Source organism: Scaptodrosophila lebanonensis, unplaced genomic scaffold (assembly GCF_003285725.1).
Source record: "Scaptodrosophila lebanonensis strain 11010-0011.00,11010-0021.00 unplaced genomic scaffold, SlebRS2 tig00000136-arrow-arrow-pilon, whole genome shotgun sequence".
NCBI classification, from domain to species: Eukaryota; Metazoa; Arthropoda; class Insecta; order Diptera; family Drosophilidae; genus Scaptodrosophila; species Scaptodrosophila lebanonensis.
The window spans coordinates 476,785-483,941 of NW_022060586.1; positions in this window are offsets into that span (position 1 = coordinate 476,785).

The following is a 7,157-nucleotide window of genomic DNA, read 5'->3' on the forward strand; positions in this document are numbered from 1 at the left end:
AAAAACTGTAACAGCAAAGTTATTTGAGTATCACGTGATAAAACGTCATACCTGAACCCATAGTCTACTCACATTGTCAATTGTTGAAAGGTGTGAAGAATAATAGACAAAATATTTTTCGTACATATTGTTGTTGCTATGAACTTAAAACTCGAAACACCGATAGTCGTCGAAATAATTGTCCCGCTCAGTGTATATACAAAATAACCAAGCTACTGCCTCAGAATATGCACAAATTGCTCGAGTCGTACCTTTACATAAGGGTCTTCGCTGTGAGATGTGGTGAACAACGCACACATTCCACAAGCCGATGAAGTAACATACCTGGGCGTTCATTTAGACAGGCGGCTCACTTGGCGTAAGCATATCGAAGCCCAGATGACGCAGCTGAAACTTAAGGCAAGCAATGTCCACTGGCTCACAAAACGCTCGCTCTTCGCTTTCTTTGGACTATAAAGCCCTACTCTATAACTCCGTGCTTGAATCTATTTGGACCTACGGCTCAGAGCTGTGGGGCAAAACAAGCAGAAGCAACATCGACATTATAGAGCAAGCACAGTCCAAAATTCTCCAAACCATCTCTGGGACACCTCCGGAACGAAAGCAATCACAGAGACCTGCATATCAACCTCGTAAGAGAAGAAATTGGAGAAACATAAGCAAAACATTAATTAAGACTCGATTCACATCCAAATCCTCTTCCAAGAACCTTAATCCGAGTGTGCAGCCAAAGTCGGCTTCAGCGCAACGACCCACCAGCCCAGCGACCGACTTTCTTCCCGAGGGCCGTTTAACAATTAAACAATAATTGTAAAATAAATTAGAATAAGTTTTGATTAATTATTGCAAGTCCCTTATGAAAAAGTCGGAGATTCAATAAAGACTGCAGAACGAAAAAAAAAAAATTTGTATTGTCTGCCCATGAGCTGCTCCTCAGTTGTTGTTGTTTCATACTTGAAGTAAAGCGTGCAATCTACTATGGATCACAAGCAAAATCATAATAGCCTGCCCGCTCTTCTACACGTACGAAAATATTTTTATATTATGATCCAAAGATCTCTTGCTGTATTTGTCGATTTCAGCATAATTTAATTGTGGACTTGTCTGCAAATAAGATGTCCTCTTCAAGATCAAGACCGAGACAGAATGGGAAGGCTTACAAGACAGTTGGACCTTTATTTTGTGTTATGACTCCATTTGGAAGTTTTAGCAATACTGTATTGTCTGCCCATGTTCTGCTCCTCAGTTGTTGTTTCATACTTGAAGTTAAGCGAGCAACCTAGTATGGATTACAACCAAACCATAATAGGTTGCCCGTTATCTACAAGTAAGAAAATAGTTTTATATATTATGATCCAAAGATCTTTTTGTTGTATTTGTCGATTTCGGACAGTGTGTATTATGTCTAAACCACAATTTAATTGTGGACTTGTCTGCAAACAGGATGTCCTTTTCAAGATCAAGACCGAGACAGAATGGGAAAGCTTTTAAGACAATTTGACCTTTATTTTTTTATTTATGACCCTATTTGGAATTGTGGTTCCTGTGGAACACCCATATTCCAGTCAATAGTGCCATGGCCATGACTTCAGCTTCTCCACTTGTTTTATATTGAATGAATATTGTATGACTTTCCATAACTAAAGGAAGTGTTAGCAATACGGTATTGTCTTCCCATGCTCTGCTCCTCAGTTGTTGCTGTTGTTTCATACTTGAAGTAAAGCGAGCAATCTACTATGGATTACAAGCAAAACCATAATAGCCTGCCCGCTCTTCTACACGTACGAAAATATTTTTATATTATGATCCAAAGATCTCTTGCTGTATTTTTCGATTTCGGATAGTGTGTATTATAAGTAGTATGTCTAAGCCATAATTTAATTGTGGATTTGTCTGCAAATAAAATGTCCTTTTTTAGATCAACACCAAAACAGAATGGCTCATAAGACAGTTGGACCTTTATTTTGTGTTATGACTCCATTTGGAATTGTGGTTACTGTGGAATACCGATATACCAGTCAAGCTTCTCCACTTGTTTTATATTGTATGACTTTTTTTCGATACCTAAAGGAAGTTTTAGCAATACTGTATTGTCTGCTCAGCTGTTGTTTCATACTAGAAGTCAAGCGAGCAACCTAGTATGGATTACAGGCAAAACCATAATAGGTTGCCCGCTTGTCTCCAAGTAAGACAAATTCGTATATTATGATCCAAAGATCTCTTGCTGTATTTGTCGATTTCGGATAGTATGTATTATGTCTAAACCATAATTTAATTGTACAATTGTCTGCAAATAAAATATCCTGTTTGAGATTAAGACCGAGATAGAATGGGAAGGCTTACAAGACAGTTTGACCTTTATTTTGTGTTATGGCTCCATTTGGAAGTTTTAGCAATACTATATTGTCTGCCCAAGCTCTGCTCCTCAGTTGTTGCTGTTGTTTCATACTTGAAGTAAAGCGAGCAATCTACTATGGAATACAAGCAAAACCATAATAGCCCGCCCACTCTTCTACACGTACGAAAATATTTATACTCTGTACATGAAATGTAGAAGAGTATACTAGGTTTGCGGGAGCTGAAAATGTAACAGGCAGAAGGAGGCGTAGCAGACCCCACAAAGTATATATATTCTTGATCAGCATGACGAGACGAGTCGATCTAGCCCTGTCTGTCCGTCAGTTCCTCTGTCAGTCTGTCCGTATGAACACCTCGATCCCAGAGACTATAAGAGGTAGAGACACCAAACTTTGCAAAAAGATGCGTTATGTGTGTACGCTGTGCAAGTTTGTTTTATTTTTTTGATTCCCCCCCCTTTCACCCTATGGGGGTTTTCCAGATTTCCCATTCGTATAATCGCCTATATCTCGGAGACTAAAAGACCTAGTGACACCAAATTTTAGTCCCAGATGCCTTATCTGAGTACGCAGAAAATGTGTATTTTGGAATTTCCCTCCCTCCCCCCTCTCCATGACAACTTGTAACTCCCGTAATTCTTGGAATTTCGAAATTTTGCAAATACCCAGTAAGTGATTGTGTCCGTATGCCAAGTTTCATCATGATACACAGATTTAGCAGGAAGTTATGGCCATAAATATATTTGCTGCCCGCAGCTGTTGTTGTTGTTGCTGGTTGGTTGACTTCAAACATGTTTACACAGATACGAATAGACGCGCATAGGCAAACATACACTCACATAGACACAATTATGTGAGTTCGAATAACGAGGGAGGTAAAATCGATCAAACATTTTTTTTTTTAATTCTCTTAATTTTTTTAATTTCTATAATTATTGTAAACATATGTACAGAGCATTTCAAAGTCGGGAACCCGACTTTAGCTTTTTTCCTTGTTTTATATTATGATCCAACGATCTCGTGCTGTCGATTTCGGTATAATTTAATTGTGGACTTGTCTGCAAATAAGATGTCCTTTTCAAGATCAAGGCCGAGCCAGAATGGGAAGGCTTTTAAGACAGTTTGACCTTTATTTGGTATTATGACTCCATTTGGAATTGTGGTTATTGCGGAACACCTCAGTTGTTGTTTCATACTTGAAGTCAAGCGAACAATCTACTATGGATTATAGGCAAAACCATAATAGTTTGCTCGCCCGTCTACAAGTAAGAAAATAGTTTTATTCACTTCGAATTTGTACACTCCTTCACAAACGAAACCTCCAGCTCTACAATCATTAGTCACCACAAGCATCGCTACTGGCATATCCTGTGGAACGCAAATGGCGTTTCACAACGCAAAGTTGAACTTATACAGTAAAGGCATATTACTTAGAAGCCGAATCAAACACCACTTCTTGCACAGATTGGAAACAAACCACTTTCAATCTACATCTGTAAATGTGCAATCAAGCAGCGGTACTGGGATTCTGGCTGCAGTCTACTGCCCACCTCGCTGTTCGGTCTTTGAGGGCCAATTTATAAGATTCTTCAACAGACGTTTTATTGCAGTTGCTATATTGCTAAGCACACGCATTGTGTATCTCGGCTTGTAAGCCCTGAAGGAGAACAACAGTTTGACTACGTTTCTCCAGGCAAGCCCACATACTGGCCAGGACCAGGAGATCAAAAAAAAAAAAAAAAAAAAAAAGTAAAAAAGCTAAAGTCGGGTGTCCCGACTTTCAAATACTCTGTACATATGTTTACAATAATTATAAAAAATAAAAAAATTAAACAAATTAAAAAAACAAGATAGAACGCTACAGTCGAGCAAGCCCGACAGTAAAATAGCCTGTACTCAAAAAAGAAAAATTAAAAAAACAAAATTAAAAAAAAAAATTTTAAAAAAAAATTAATTTAAAAAAAAATGAATTAATTAATTAAATTACATTACAATACATGTTTATGTTCAGTTTTAACAGCATACATTTACATCACGTACCTATGCGTGTTTATATGCGTGTATGTATACAGCACAAAGTTGAACCAAAGCAGCAACAACAACAACAGCTGCGGGCAACGCTGCCGGCAGAGCTGCAGGCAGCGCATGAGCAGCGATTTTACTTATGGCTATAACTTTCTTCAGAATTGACCTATCATGATGAAATTTGGCACACGGACACATTAGTACTAACTGGATGTACCTACCAAAATTGATTTCAAAATTCCGAGAATTACGGAAGTTGCGCAATTGCGCCTGTGTGAGTGTATGTATGCCTATGCGCATCTATTCGTGTCTGTGTAAGCATTTTCGCAGTCAACCAAACAGCAACATCAACAACAGCCCCGGGCAGCGCTTGAGCAGCGCTGCAGCAGCAAATATATTTATGGCTATAACTTCTTGGTAAATCGGTCTATCATAGTGAAACTTGGCATACGGACACATAATTACTAACTGGGGGTATTTGCAAAATTTTAGTTCGAAATTCCAAGAATTACGGGAGTTAGAGAAAATCGAGAAAAAAGAGAAATTCCAAAATATACATTTTCTGCGTATTCACACAAGGCATCTTGGACTAAAATTTGGTGTCACTAGGTCTTATAATCTCCGAGATATAGGCGATTATACGAATGGAAAATCGGGAAAACCCCCATAGGGGGGAAGTGGGGGGAAAATCAAAAAAATAAAACAAACTCGTATAGAATACACACATAACGCATCTTTGTGCAAAATTTGGTGTCTCTATCTCTTATAGTCTCTAAAATCCAGGTGTTCATACGGACGGACAGACGGACAGACTGACAGACAGGGCTAGATCGACTCGTCTTGTTACGCTGATCAATAATATATATACTTTGTGGGGTCTGCCACGCCTCCTTCTGCCTGTTACATTTTTCAGCTCCCGCAAACCTAATATACTCTTGTACATTTCATGTACAGAGTATAAAAACGCCGAGGCAATCAGCCGATCAGACTTAGAAGGAGCGAGTGCATTTGCTGCCCACCTACAAATGTTCCAGCCAAACCCTAACACAAACTCTTTTGTAGAGCCATCTGAGCCAATGGAATTCTATCCGATTGAAATTGCAAAAGTTATTGAAGAGCAATTAAAGCCCGGAAAATCACCTGGTTTTGATTCAATAACTCCGAAAATGATCATCGAACTGCCTAGGTGTGCGGTTTCTTGCATCTGCAAGCTTTTCAATGCAAATCTAGACTTGGATACTTCCCAAAAGAGTAGAAAAACTCGATCGTAGTGATGATTCCTAAAATGGGAAAAGATAAAACGCAGCCATCGTCCACGGCCCAATAAGCTTACTAACCATTCTCTCAAAGCTTGGAGATTCGCACTGCATTTGAACAACGGAAATATTGAACAGCTATATTTCTTGACGTCGCACAAGCATTTGACCGAGTCTGGCTGGACGGACTTACACTGGTCGGCACAATTATTTTGACGAGAAGAAAATCATATATTTAAATTATTATAAAGGAAACTTTTTATACTCTGTACATGAAATGTACAAGAGTATATTAGGTTTGCGGGAGGTAAAAAATAAAACGAACTTGCACAGCGTACACACACAATAAGGCATCTTTGTGCAAAATTTGGTGTCTCTAGCTCTTATAGTCCCTGAGATCCTACGTACACCAAATTTTACTCCAAGATGCCTTTTGTGAATACGCAGAAAATGTATATTTTGGAATTTTCCTCTCCCGCCCTCTCCCCCGCAATTAGTGACCAGCCATAACTTCCCTAATTCTTGGGATTGTGAACTAAAATTTTGCAAATACCCCCTGTTAGTGATTATGTGTCCGTATACCAAGTTTCATTATGATATACCGATTAAACAGGAAGTTATAGCCATAAAAATATTTGCTGACCTGACTTTAGCTTTCCTATTTGTTTACAAGAATTATCTACTTTCAAGGAAGCCCACATCTCTCGTTCCTCCCACGGTTTGTGAAATGTATTGGTATCGGTAAAATTTCTTGAGGTCATAAGAATGGATTAATCTGAATCGATTAGTATATTTTATTAAGTACAAAATGTGTTTTTTATTTTTTTTGGTTTTTGTCTAATACAAGACCCTACGCGCTGATTTGTGCACCACATCCATACTGCTAGGCTGGCTCGATTATTTCAGTACGTCCGTAAGGGCAAAAGCTTGAGCCAAGCTGCCACGTAAAGCATTTAGTTCTGTTCTGTTGTTATTGACAGAATGACACAACCATACGTGACACAGGCAGACGCAGACAGATGGACAGACTGACGGACAGACAGAACCAACCACCCTTAAGTTGACAGCACTAACAAAAAACAGAGCGCCTGATGTGCTCTCTTCAAGTAAAAGCTCTCCGCGTGCGTGGCTGGTCATATATGCCGATAGCGACTTAAAAACTTGTGTGTGGGTGTGTGAGTGTTAAATGGTTGATACTTATGTCATATGTAGGCACGTTGGCAATGCATGCAAAGGTCTTATGACGACATACATATGTATGTATGTGTATGGCGAAGCCGACGACAAGCGCAACAAGTAAATCAAAGCAGGAAGGAAGTAGGTTCTGAACTGTACAACCCCGACTTGTTCTGAATAGTGGACGACTGGGCTGGTATTCACACAAACAATTTTGTCTGCTCCCATTATCGATTCTTTATCAACCACAATTTCATGTTAAGCACGTAACAGAGTCGGCCATGACAAACAACAGCAGTGACGGCGGCCGCAGTGAAATAGAATAGGCAGTCGCCAATCGACC